Raw genomic sequence first — 14779 nt, forward strand, 5'->3', positions numbered from 1 at the left:
AGTAGTTATCAGTGTGGTAGGTATGTAAGTAAGCTAAGTAGTCTGATTGGTGGAGTTAGCGTTAAAGAGTCAATGCTAGTGAGACCGAGGGCAGGGTGGAAGGACGAACCGATGGGATTGGATAGTGGGGTTCGCTCGGTCTTGCTTATTCATGGATTTCAAGCCATTCAATGATATTGGCACGATAGCTATATTGAGTGAGGGGGTATATACCCCAAAGGAGGCGAAGCGCATCTACCCATTAGACTGAATCTATTCATTTCTTCTCTCTCTAGTTAGTTCAATCAATATAATTATATATGTAATTACGCTTTAGCGTCGTATGGGATCGTAGCTCGAATCATCGATCGTACCCGTAATATCATATACAAATATATAGATATCATTATATATGTCATTATGCATTTCTTCCAGTCATGAATGAGATATATTATATATGTCATTATGCATTCATGATGCGCAAGCAGGCTCGACCAAAGGGAGAGGCAATATCGGACCAATATCGCCCAAACATTGGGTTTCTGAAACGCGATGGGATGTGCCCTTCAAAGAGAATAGATAATAGATAGGAGGAATAATAGCTACGAGAAAGTATATGCATCATTGATCTCCTTATGCCAAGGGGTTTATCGCTCATTAATCTCCTGGGTGGAAGCCTGCCTATTAGGAGCTCGTGATTTTCTATTTTTTATAAGGAGAACCACAAGATGGGGTTCCTAGAGGATGGATGATCTGTCTAAAAAACTATCTAAATAGTGTTGCCTGCGTATTAGTACAGCTATAATAAGCCTACCTTAAATCTTGTTTAATGAGGCTCGTGCCCTTCCCCGTAATATCTGCCTTAGTTAATATCGTTCGTTGCAACCGCTATGTGGTGACCGGGTCGAACTAGGAAGTCTATGGCTGTCTGATGAGATCTGCCTTCCTTTGGTTCAAACCTGCCGACCCTAATCGAGGCTTTCAATATAAGGGCTCCCCCACCCCACATGGGCTTACCGGGTATAAATACTAATGAATAGAGACCTGTACCCGGGCACCTGATCGGAATGTAAAAGCCCCTGAGTCGGCTATGTGCTTACCCTTACCGGGGATAACCACTTCTATTTATATCTTCTTATTGCATCCTTTGGTGCGCACCTGGTGGATGAGCTTTCACACGCGGGTTTATGAGGCAGTATTCATTTGTATCATGAGGCAAGGTAACTACAGCACGGAGTAGTGTTCCTTCTGGCTGGAGTAGGGCTATAAGTTACTTTGGTTGAAAAGTGAACCCGCTATGCGCGGCAAGCCACTATGTGGGCTATGTATGATGTAAGGTCTATGTGGGCTATGATGTCTAGAGTAAGGCAATAACTCCGATCTGATGGCTGAACCCCCTGGCTTAACCCCGATGAATAAGATAGTGGAGAAAGAATGTATCCCCACGAAGCACTATCATTCTTGCATAGTGATAGCGGATGCTAAGGCGTTGTTTACTGTCCCGAGCTCTTGCACGCTTTGCTCCCGACGTAGATAACCCCTCCTAGGCATTGTATTGTAGGATAGTAAAGAGGGCAGGTCATTTATGGATTCTGCAATGTATTGATAGAGGAGGCAAGAGCTGTAAATAAGGTAGGCGTTACCTAGGAGTTTACTGTGCTCACGAGACGTTCTGTTGGAGGATCTATCTCTTGTCCCCGAAAGTATATCCCGAGAGAGCCTTAATGAGTAAGTTCATAAGGAAGCGTTAAGTAGCTCCGGGAGTAAGAGAATGAGTACCTCTAATGAATCTAATAGCTTACAAGCCCCTCGGTACCTTCCAATAAGCATAAATGGCTGCATTTTTGATGTTTTACTAGGTCAAAAATCGGGGACTAGCTTCATTTACGGCTCTGCTCTATGGATCTCTCCCAGCAGGACTCTCATGCTGGATGGTAACCGCTCGATGATGGAATCCTGATAGTGCCAAACACGATAGTACTTTTACTCTTACAGGATTTCTAATACCTACAATTATAGATACTTTACAATCCAAGGATTATCATTATGAGGATATTTGGCCCGAAGATGTAATTCACAAGGGTTATGGAGGGGTGGATTGTGTGGAAGCAGGGGGTCCACCCGCAGGAGCCGGGTGTGGAGGATATGTGGTGGGAGAAACTGTAAAGTTGTTAAAAGAATTAAATGCATTTTACGAATATGATATTATATTATTCGATGTATTAGGTGACGTGGTCTGTGGAGGTTTTGCCGCTCCATTGAACTATGCAGATTATTGTGTTATTATTACAGATAATGGATTCGATGCATTATTTGCAGCTAATCGTATTACTGCCTCTATAAGGGAAAAAGCTCGTACACATCCACTCCGATTAGCAGGCTTGGTGGGAAATCGTACATCTAGAAGAGATCTTATAAATAAATATGTAGAAGCCTGTCCAATGCCCGTAATAGAAGTATTACCTATTATTGAGGATATCTGAGTTTCCAGAGTAAAGGGTAAAACCTTATTTGAAATGGTTGGATTTGAACCATCCCTTAACTATGTTTGTAATTATTATCTAGGCATAGCAGATCAAATATTGTCCCAACCAGAAGGTATTGTCCCAAAAGAGATTCCAGATCGGGAATTATTCAGTTTACTCTCTGATCTTTATCTAAATCCCATTGGTGGTGGGGGACAGAAAAAAAATAATAAGGAAAATTTACTTGGGTTTACGAGGATTTAGAATCAACAATTTCTCCACTTCTCCACAATTTGTTGTCAATTTGTTGACAATTTTATTATTTCTTGTTATCATTCTTTTGTGTTACTAGTATTTTTATTCGTTATTTCTTTTCCTTATTTATCCTTAGCCTTTTATTCCCTCCCTATTATGTCGACAAAAATTGTTGAAACTATAACGCTTGAATGTGAAACGGGCAATTACCATAGCTTTTGTCCTATTAGCTGTGTATCCTGGTTGTATCAAAAGATTGAAGACAATTTCTTTTTGGTAGTGGGCACAAAAACATGTGGTTATTTTCTCCAAAATGCACTTGGAGTTATGATTTTTGCAGAACCCCGCTATGCAATGGCAGAATTAGAAGAAGGAGATATATCGGCCCATTTGAACGATTATGAGGAATTGAAAACGCTTTGTATTCGGATAAGAAAAGATAGAGACCCCAGCGTCATCATATGGATAGGCACCTGTACTACAGAAATAATAAAAATGGATTTGGAAGGTATGGCACCCAAATTGGAATATGAAATTGGAGTACCAATTCTAGTGGCAAGAGCAAATGGACTGGATTATGCTTTTACTCAGGGGGAAGATACTGTCTTAGCTGTAATGGCACATCGTTGTCCAGACCAAGAATTACCCATTGGTGAATCAAAAGAAACTAAAACAAAATTATTCCCTTTTCCTCTTATGAAGGAAAAGAATTTGGTGGAATATGCAAATCATCCTCCCTTAGTTATTTTTGGGTCTTTACCCTCGAATTTGGTTTCTCAACTTGATATAGAATTAAGACGCCAATTCATCAAGGTATCAGGTTGGTTGCCCGCTCAAAGATATGCCGATCTTCCATCACTGGGTGATGGAGTTTATGTTTGTGGGGTTAACCCATTTCTTAGTCGTACAACAACAACTTTGATAAGACGAAAAAAATGCGAATTAATCGTAGCTCCTTTTCCTATTGGTTCGGACGGAACGCGTGCTTGGATCGAAAGGATTTGTAATGTATTTGGTATTGAGGCCCAGAGTCTGGAGGAAAGAGAAGAATGGATATGGGAGAGTTTAAAAGATTATGTTGATTTGGTACGCGGAAAATCTGTCTTTTTCATGGGAGATAATCTAATAGAAATATCTATAGCCAGATTCTTAATCAGATGTGGTATGATCGTTTATGAAATTGGTATTCCATATATGGATAAACGGTATCAAGCTGCTGAATTAGCGCTATTACAAAATACATGTATAAGAATGTGTATGCCCATACCACGAATTGTAGAGAAACCAGACAATTCGAATCAGATACGACGTATGCGCAAGCTACAACCCGACTTAGCCATCACCGGAATGGCTCATGCTAACCCGTTAAGGGCGAGAGGAATTGGTACTAAATGGTCAGTTGAATTTACTTTTGCCCAGATTCATGGATTTGCCAATGCGAGAGATGTACTCGAATTGGTTACCCGACCTCTACGACGTAACAAAAATTTAGATAACTTGGATCGGACCACCCTGGTTCGAAAGACCAACGAGTTATATACCAGTACTCCTGTTAAATAAGATAACATATAATATATATTAATAGCATATGCAATATCCAGATATTATAATATTTCTTATAAATCAATTATGTTAAATCGAATATTTATTTATATAATATAAAAACTATTTCTATACTTAGAAATAATATATATGATAAAATCATAAATTTATCAAAATAATTCTTTGATCAAGATCAAAGGGAGTTTTAATATGATAAAAGTACTTGGTCTACTATTGGGTCCATTATCCTCATGGGTAGAAGTTTCAGGTCCGATCATCATATTTGGGCTATATTATGGATTTCTTGCTACATTGCCTTTTGGTCCCTCTAAAATCTATTCCACGAGATCCTTCCTTTTGGGAAAACCTGGCTATGGTATAATAGCCATAAGTGGTTCTATTACGGGATAATTAATAGGATTTTTGTCCATGTATTATTCGCCCATCTATGCAGCGCTGTGGAAACCTTATGCAATAACTTTATTAGTCGTACCATATATGTTCTTTCGTTTTTTCCAAATTATGGACAAACCTTCAAGTTCTGAATCTCCGCACCTCATGAATTCGATCAACAATCCAAAAGCTCTAAGTCTATTTATGGATGGTCTAATTCTTCAATTGTTGAATCCCATTCTTTTAGCAAATCCTGTATTAACAAGACTGGTGAACCTCTTTCTTTTTCGTTACAGCCCTAATATATCCTTTATGATAAGTGGTCTTTGCGGTTGGTTGGGCGGTCATATTCTATTAACAATTTTTATAAAATGGGTATCTTTCCGTATAGATCGTAATTCACTTATCGATAATACTTTATTAAGACGTTATATCAATCGAACCTTTAGTTTACTTATTCTTTGTTATTGTTCGTTCTATTTGGGTAGAGCCCCATTACCTTTTATTAAAGGTAAAAATTATGAAGACAACAATGGCCGCTCTGTGACTATGGCTAGAGATGACCGCTCCGTGGCTATGGCTAGAAAAAACCGCTCTGTGGCTATAGATCCACAAAAACTTCAAGAACTTATAAAAGAAGAAAAGTTCTTCCGGTAGCAACCATGGCCCATTATGTGCTTTGATCATAATAGGGTTTATCAACCGATACGATATATTGGAAATAGCCCATTTACTCGCCTAGGTCTTGTGAGGACCGAAGTCTCTCAATATTTTTTTGGCGCATACTCAAGTGATGGAAAAAAAAGAATCTCTTTTACGTTTTTACCTAGTGTATTGGTCCTTGGGGAAAAGCTCGTCGGTGGATATAGAGATTTTTTATATACTTCTTGCTCATATGAGGATCCTTATTATAGATGGAATCATACCATGAAAAGAAAAAGAGATTCTTTAGGGAATGAATTTTCGGATCGAGTGAAAGCTCTAAGCCATGGATCTCCCGCTGAAAATGTTATAGAAAGGAGAGTGAAATTCTCCAATTCTAAGGGGGATTCTTTTACTGAAATATATGATCCATTCCTTAATGGGGCATTCCGTGGAACAATAAACCAATTTGAGTCCCCCCAAATGCTGAACGATTCGATCATTTCGAATCTTTCGGATTTCATAGAGATATTTATGAGAGACCCTAAAGAGGGATTCCCGAATGATCCACTTGGGTATGGGTACCATATCTCTTATCTTTGGCATGAATTGGAACATGAAAGCTTTCCACTACCCTGGGAGCCCTTACCTACATATACTGTTCGTTCGCTTGTCCCGGTCACTATATCCTCTAATCCCGGAACTCCTCAACCCAAATATGATTTAAATAGATTAAAAATTTCAAATTTATCTTATCTGACCCAGACCCCAGAAATCCATCCACCATATAGGTTGTGGGTAGCCTGGAGATCATCCATTATATATGTCCCACTGCAAGTAGCTAGATGTAAGGGAGAGATCAACGCAGAGATCTACACAAAGTTTTTAGTTTATGTTTACGGCCGATTTGACAGTCTTATAAAACCTTCGCCCACAGGTATCATAAGAATGGATTTGATTTTTTGTCTGTTTAAGAAGGAATATCTTTTCGTTTACGAGAATTTGTGTTTCCTTTTCGAGTGTTTGGCGCAATATGAGTGGACAATACTACTAATATCTCGCGCGGGTATACCTCGGGATAAGCGTTATTCAATGGAAAAGAAAGATTTTATTTCCCTTTACAGGGAAATACTATTAAATGAACCTCTCCAAATTAGAGAAATTCGGAAACATGTGCCTCGATGGTCATCTGGTTTGATGATAGGTGAATATGATGACGTAGACCCAGTTCTATTATCATCGAATAGGATTCTTTCAAGAAAGGTCAAAGATACAATGACCTTTGATATTGGGCAAAGACGAATAGGAGTAGTTCAAAACCGTTATTCTGCTGAGGCAGATTATCATCGGAACTTAATCCAAGGATCCATACATGCTAAAAGACGGAAAATTATGATATGGAAGAGGATACAACCGAATGTACATTCCCTTTTCAGGATCGGACGTGAAAGTTTCCTCTCATCCGACTCAAGTAACTAAAAAAAAAGATGCAAAAACTCTTTTTCGCTCTGAAGAGAGATCGCTACTCTCTGCTCAAGTTCCAAGTGAAATTGAGTATTCCTTTATGTTATGATTCTACAACATAGATATGGAATTATTGAGTAGTCTCCTCCCTTTCGAACAATCCTTTTCTTCTTCTCAACCTCGTAACCTCAGCCGAGTCCCTAACGGGCCTTGTGTCGAGAGTTCGGCAAGCTCACCCTGCCGGACCTTGGCGGAGGTTTTGGACATTCTCCCTACGAGATTGGCCATTTGACCGTGGCGGAGGTTCTTCAACCTTGACTTCTCATTTTTTCACCTTTCGATGACGGGATCTGAAAACCGAATACTTACCCTTTACTTGATTTTCATGCCTGAGACCTAGGGCCTTGGAGAGAGTCATGCCCAACCTCTTATGAAGCCAGGAAGGAATAGAAGTTTAGTACGGCGAGAATCCCTCACCATCGGAATAGTGAGTGACCCCTATAAAGGAGTAAGGGCGATGGCGGCCTTGACAGTCGAGTGTGCTTACGCACCCTCACCATCGGAATGGTGAGCCCCTACCGGGCCTCTCCTTAACAGTCGAGCCCCTGCCGGTCCTCACCATCGGAATAGTGAGTGACCCCTATAAAGGAGTAAGGGCGATGGCGGCCTTAACAGTCGAGCCGATGGCGGCCTTATTAGTCGAGCGTGCTACGCACCCTGCCGGTCCTCACCATCGGAATAGTGAGTGACCCCTAAAAAGTAAGGGCCCTTACCTTGATCTCTTCATCCTAGGAAATGGAGTAACAACCCTAGAAGCCAGGAAGACTCAAGTAGGCAGGGGCATGCTATTCTGCTCGGGTTGATAGCGCTACCTCTTAAGCGCTTCATGAAGGTGGAGGGGGAAAGGGTTTCATGCCAGCAATGCCATCCATTTCCTCTGCTCAGGTGAATAGCGATACATCCTAAGCTATTCATTAAGCAGGTGATATAGGGCAAGTAGTAGAGTTAGGAAAAACATCCATAAGTAAGGGGGGGAAAGGGTAAGAAGTCGTTGTATCATGTATGCTATGCCATGCCGAGTCTGTAGTTGTATTTCCCTGGGTGCATTCATTCAGTGGTATAGGGCTAGAAGGTCTAGGTCTTCCAATACATACATTGTAGTGATGGTGCACTCGCTGTATGTGATACTGTCTGTAAGCTGGCTGGCTGAATCACTAACTGGGCCTCTGTTGACTAGGGTGAAAGCAGTAATAAAGTGAAGAAAGTAAAGTAAGGATGTTGATTGATCCGGTCCTGAGAAGATGAAATAGCAGTACTTCCTAAGCTAAGGGATTTATTAAGGAATAGGGAGAAGCAGGTCTAGGTCGTATGGTAGGTAACTAGAAGGTGTAGGCATTAAAGGAAGGTAGGTCTATTCCTTGGAGTAGGTTCTAATGGATTCAGAGTATAGGCTCGGCCAAACCAGAATCTAATACGTGGTACCAAGAATCATAAGGTAGTAGGTAAAATAATAAATATCGTAGTGCTGTATCCCCGCCCGATTCCTGGCTTCAGCAATAGGTTATAAGAAACAGCGCAGTAAAGGTCAATATAAATAAGATTCACATAGGATGCTTCTCTATTAAGATTCCTCGAGCAAGTGAAAGGCCCGTCCGTGCAATGACTGGTCTAAGTTAAGCAGGTAATTGAGCCAGTCTATCAAGTAAAGACAACGCTAGGTTAGATGCACGTAAGTAAAGGTAGGCAGAGTAAGAGAGTACTAGTGTTGCTACTGCTACTGTTACTGCTAAGAATCCTCAAGCAAGTGTGATGGAAGTGGGTAGTTAGTAGGTCATCCATCGTACAGGTAAAGGGAAGGTAGGCAAGTAAAGGCAAATAGTAAAGGTGGTAAGTGGTACTAAAATCATAGAGTAGGCATCTAAAGCTCCTATGGAGTTTTCATTCATAAAAGCTGGGGTTTCAGCCCGTCCCGAACCCATCAATGTAGCCTGATACCCGTCCATTTACAGGCGTGGTATGGCTGGTCTTCTTGCTTGCTGGTCTGGCTAGATAGGATGGATGGGATGGGTGCTCGACCATAAGGGAGAGGAGAGGATTGCTCACTCATTTATATGGGTGAGGAAGGATCTAGCTGGGATAACAGAGTTCGGAAAGGGATGGATAACGAGACGGTGCCCAACAACTATCTCTGGGCCGACTGGCCTAACTGTATTTGTTTCTGTTGACTGGCCGGGTTATCGCTGCTGGTCGGAGGATCGATCCAACCAAAGCTGTTGTGGGAAGGTTCAATCAGCTCCTGCTTTGAACTCCCTCTATTCTTTTCTATTCAACTAGTTCGTTCAACCGGTTACCCGGCTAATGAAAGCATGCTCATCCATCCAGCTTTCTGGAGAGAGGATAGTTAGTTTCACTGTCCTGTCCGACCCAACTAACTTTCCATCCTGGGGAACTTTCCGGTGTAAAGGGCAATCGAGGGCCGAGGAGTAGTTGATTAGTTTCACCGGTAACTCACTTTCTTTCTTTCGGGAATAGTAGAGATTCACCCCCGGTTGGTTCCTGGGAAGGAAGGGAGTTCAAGAAAGAGCTCATCCAGCCTCCTGAACTTCCATCTGTATTATTGTAAAGAAGAAGACACTTCATATCCGGGAAATCTCTAGGGCGGTAGAGGATGCGTAAGCAGGCTCGACCATAAGGGAGAGGGCAATCTCACTGTCATCTGTTAACATATAAAAGAAAGATAGGAGGGACGGCTCACCTGACGTTAGGAAGGTGAGGAGGGAAGGTTTGAAATTGGATGGTATACAGCCCCCTTTCAATCTCCTTTAGGGAGAGAGATTGAAGGGACGTAGTCGCTTGTCCGCACCGGGCAAGGGGCTGATACCATTGATCCATTCCTGCTCATAGTTGAACGGAAATGACATATATAATAACGGATCGTTGCTCATTCATTCCCCAACAAGGAAGCGGTAGGGCCTGAGCGGCAGCGTAACATATCTTTCCTGAGCGGTAGCGTAACATATTCCCGCGGTATTTCTCCTCTGTAGAAAGTAGTAGGATAATCAGGAGTAAAAGGAGGGAGAGTAGGAGAATAAGGGAGTAGGGAGTAGGTATGGGGTATCGGGGTTCGGGAGTCTGGAGTGGGTAGCGGGCGCAGGGGGTAGCGGGTGCAGGTAGCGGTTCTCGGGCGGATCCAATGCAGCAGCCTAATGAGCCTCCTTATGATCTATCTTTCCTGATGGTCTAGCTCCAAGCACGACTGACTGCCTAAATGTCAATATATCAAGCCTAAAAGCTCCACCCAATTGATACTGGCCTTCAAGTAGATAGCAGTGGTAGTACGGCTCCCAGCGGCTTCCAGGTCATTATAGGGCTCCTAAGCTTACAGATCTACCTATCTATATTGTGGGCTTAGCTGCTTTAACCACAGGTTGTTCAGGCTTATGAAAAGAGTGTATTCGAAACCAATATAGGTGAAAGGTCAAACCACGGCTTAACATAGGAAAAATGGCTCAGCTTCTCGCACCTGTGATCCGCTTTCTCCTTTCTGATGAACCCCCGAAACTGACTGTGTTTCTGTCCGCTGCCAATGTTGTGGGTGCTGCTGCAGTGTGCTCTGCTGCTGTGTGCTGCTGCAGTGGGCTCTTCTGTGGGCTCTGTTGTTTCTTCCACTTATGTTTTATTGGGGCTTCTTCCTTCCTCTCCTCTCCTCTCCTTAACAGTCGAGCCACCTAAAGGGTCCTCTCCTCTCCCTATGGTCGAGCCCCCTAAAGGGTCCTTAACAGTCGAGCCTGCTTACGCATCCTTATCAGTCGAGCCCCCTAAAGGGTCCTTATCAGTCGAGCCGATGGCGGCCTTATTAGTCGAGCGTGCTACGCACCCTGACGGACCTGTATGAATTGTGTTTCCGGCTCCTAAGCTCCTTCCAACTAATGATTGAAAGCTTTCTTTCTTTCTCGCCAACACCGGTTTCTATCCCACCCCCTAAGTAATATGGCTCAGCTTGTCACACTGGCTCCTCTGTCTGGTCTACGCCAACTAAACTCCACTAAAGTGACGCTTCTGCAGTTGTAATCTGACAAACAATGGCTCCCCTTTCTTTGTAACAAGGCTCCCCGTAATCTTCTCTGATCTTCTCTGACTGATGTTGTCCCAGCAGTTCCCATCGGCCCAATCCAATCAGTCGGGGGCCAGTGTAATCCCCCCACCTAATAAGCAAGCGATAGCGATCACCCTTCAATCCACCCACGACAAGCGCTATGGATGAACGCGCTCTTCAAAGACAACCTGGGTCGATGACTGGCCAGTCCCAGCCTTGCTCTTTATTTGGTACCTTGCTCCTCTCCTCTTTATCTGTCACTGTTGCTCGTTCCTCTCCTTATCAGTCGAGCCCCTGACGGACCTCGTGATGCGGGTAGCGGCGGGTTGTTTCGGTCTCTCAAATACCAGGTTCCTTTGTCGGACTCCTTCCCCGTCATATTCTTCTTATTTGAAGCAAGGCTCTTTCTGTGAACCAGGTCTATATGAACCAGGCTATTCTGTAATCAGGGCTTTTTCTTCTGTCAACCAGGCTATATGAACCAGGGCTAATACAACTATTCTATTAGATTCCTTCCTCTATATTTCGACAGGGCTCCTCCTCTGTGAACCAGGGCAATATGAGAGGCTCCTTAGTTGTACTCCTTTCCCGGAATTCTATTGTAAGCAAGGCTCTTTCTTCGGCTTCCAATCTTTCTTTAGAGTTCTTCCACTAGAGTGAACAGGCCGAAAAGAAAAGGAGTAGGCTTCTGATCCGCACACTAGCTTTATTGAGATAGGGATAATTGTACACAAAGTACATATGAACCACCTACCGGGGGGTTTGACTAAGAAAGAAATCCAGTTTAGATGCCACATAAGGGTTGGGATCGCACATAGATGGAAAGTGACGTGATATTGAAGAATAAAGGTACGAAGTCGCTTGTCCGCATCGGGCAAGGCATTTGATAAGAAGAAAGGCATTTGAAGACGTTCACACCAATGGCTAGGGGGGATGGCTGGTTGGATACGTGGCGGTGCCAAGCCAGTAACCCGTACTGTTCATGTTGGTTAAGGAGGCCTTGCCATAAGTAGGGAGGGGAAGGAAAGACCTAACCTTGGCCTTACCCACCAGACCTTGGCCTAACAGGGAAAGTCAGAAAGAAAGGATACAACCGGTTTACTCTCATCCCATAATCCCATTAGTCCTGTCCTTTCATCCCATAATCCCACTAGTCCTTTTCTGTCCTGCTCTGTCCTGGGAGAAATAGTCCCATTAGATCTGTCCTGTCACTGGATCACTAGTCCCACTATTGACTGTCACTAGTCCCAATATTGACTGTAAGGAGAACCAGTTACACTATTTACTGTCCTTCTCTGCCCTGTCCTTTCATCCCAATAATCCATCCTTTACTCCCCCATCCATCCTTTAATCCCACTATCCCACTCTCTGTCCTGTCTTTTCATCCCACTAGTCCTTTCCCGCCTCCTCAAATGGCAAGAATAGGACCTTTAGGTGCTCGACCAAAAGGACCTTTAGGTGCTCGACCATAAGGACCTTTAGGTGCTCGACTGTTAAGGAGAGGGAGAGGGCTGCCAGCGAGAGGACCCTCACCATATGAATAGTGAGTGACTCCGTTCCTCTCCTTGACAGTCGAGTGTGCTAACGCACCCTTGTTGTGGGGAAAAGTATCCGATGCGGATGACCCTATCCCTACTCTAAAGGTGACAGTCTTTAGCAACAACTGAAAGTAAAGCTTTGATGTTTTCCTTTATGAAAGTACAGAGAGGGGGAAGAAATGATCAACCAACCTGGTATCCTTCGCTTAGTCGATCTTGATCCTCTCTCTTTGTCTCTTGTTCCCAGCTCCTTGCTCTCTTTGCCGGTCCAGCTACACACAAGCCCTGCACAAAACGAGAGAGGAAACTACAAGATACAAGTACTCATAACTGATGCATGGATTAGAGTGAATCAAATATACATGTAAATACAATACATCAATGCAATACAAGTATATAGGAGAACATGCAAAACTTTATTGATAGAAGTAACAGGGTTCTGAGAAGGTTACAACCAATGATGGCTCCAATCCAGCAGCACCTCCCCAGCAGCAAGAACTCTCCTCTTCACCTCTAGTAAAACAATCACCCAATAGCTCTAACTGTAATCCAACAGCACCTCCTTGCTTTACACAAAATTCCAGCCTCCTTAGACCTCATAGAGGAGCTCTATATATAGGATAGAAGAAGAGAGGATGAGTCAGCTTGAGACTGACATGAAGCTGCCTTGTGTCCTCTCCCTCTTCAGTTAATCTTCAGTTCTTGAGTCCACTTGGAGATCCTTGGTTACACATGGTGATCAAGTACCTCTTACTCATCATAGGGCGAATCTTATGAACCAAGTGTCAGTTTGGAAGCTTCCTGGGCAGTTGACACCTTGCAGGATGACTGTGCCACTTGGCCAATCTCGCCCAGCGCAGGTAGCCTTCATTACTTTTGACTTCCAGCGCAGGTACAGAGTGGGACAGTTGCATTACAGCGCAGAAGCTCAGTTAAGCAGCTGACATGATCCAAAATAAGCCTGTTTTTAAGTGTTTTCAAGTGGAGAACTGATTGGAAGTGCTGTTGTTTGATGACCTTGTTCTTTTAGGGGTAAGAACAACATGTTTAGGGACTGAGGATCCTTGTAATTATTGACATTCCATGCTCCATGATGCGAGGCACAAAAATGTCTATAACAGTTGCCCCCTAAAGTATGAGGCCGTTTATCGGGTGAAATGCTTTATCTAGAGGATCCGAATTTCGTTCCAGTGCTGAGGAGAGTGCCCTGTAATACAATACAATACAATACATTATTTTTCATTCATCATTATTCTCATGATCTAGCTGAGGCGGGCATTCCCATGCTCAGCTTTTTATAAATACATTTTGGTACATATGACAGACGATCGTCTGAAGATAGACTGATAATTTTCTGCTGAAATTATCATCCTTTGAGTAGGATGATCATCTGCTGCAATGATGTACATGGCAAATGCTTTTATATTTCCTGAATATATATCGCAGCCCGGATGGATGAAACTAGATCCGGGGTCTTCAAACTCGTTCGATCTTCACTCTAAGTACAAGTCGAGCCATGTGAGAATTGCGCTGAAGTCGAACATGGAAATACATCGCTTGATTACCGGTCAATAATGAAAACCGTTAACAAGCGCGAGAGGAATCACCAATAATGACGATGACCCTCAAGGTACTGTAGTACAATTCACGTGGCGTGAATAAAGGACTTGGCGTCGAACGCCACGCAAAATCTTCTGGTCGAAGGTCATCGATGTATACCTGTCGCCGGAAGTGAGAAACTTGCCATTGAGGCATGCAAGCTTCAAAGTACTGATGGGGGTGTTCCTAGATCAACTTCTTGGATAATGAGCTGAAGTCGACAAGAAGCGATCCGTCAAAGGAGGGCCTTAATGAATCCCACATCAATGACACGGAACGGAGCTAATGACTTTAGTGGAGGTGAAAACAAACTGTGACATATGATTCAGGGTGGCGATCATGAATGGATGAAGGATAATGCATGGCAGTGGATGGGACACGGTTGACACTTTCAGAATGACCCCTCTTGAACATATAACGACACTGATGCGATGGATCGGTAGCATTACCCCAAATGTGGATGGTGTGGCGAGGACCATGGTGATGAGACCGGTGAATGAAACAACCCAACCCGATGTGATGCGGAGGAAAAGTGTCATGTCCAAGAGTGACTTGCTACCATTAAACTTTGAATGTTCTCCCAATTTTTCCCCAGTCATTTCTGACCAGTACCTCTTTATTTTTGTCAAGCTTGAGGAGGATAACATATGCTTGTTCTATAACCTGCCCTTCGGGCAAGCCTATCGCTATGATTTAACGAGCCTAGCGATAGGGAAACTCGTTCTCGTCTAAAGACAAGTTTGTCGCTATTTAATCATTTTAACGAGTCTAACGACAAGGAAAACTCGGTCCTTTTCATTTTTAGA

This window comes from Pinus tabuliformis, chromosome 3_2 (assembly GCF_031772625.1).
Source record: "Pinus tabuliformis cultivar Carrire ecotype Pingquan chromosome 3_2, CPIR1, whole genome shotgun sequence".
Lineage (NCBI taxonomy): Eukaryota > Viridiplantae > Streptophyta > Pinopsida > Pinales > Pinaceae > Pinus > Pinus tabuliformis.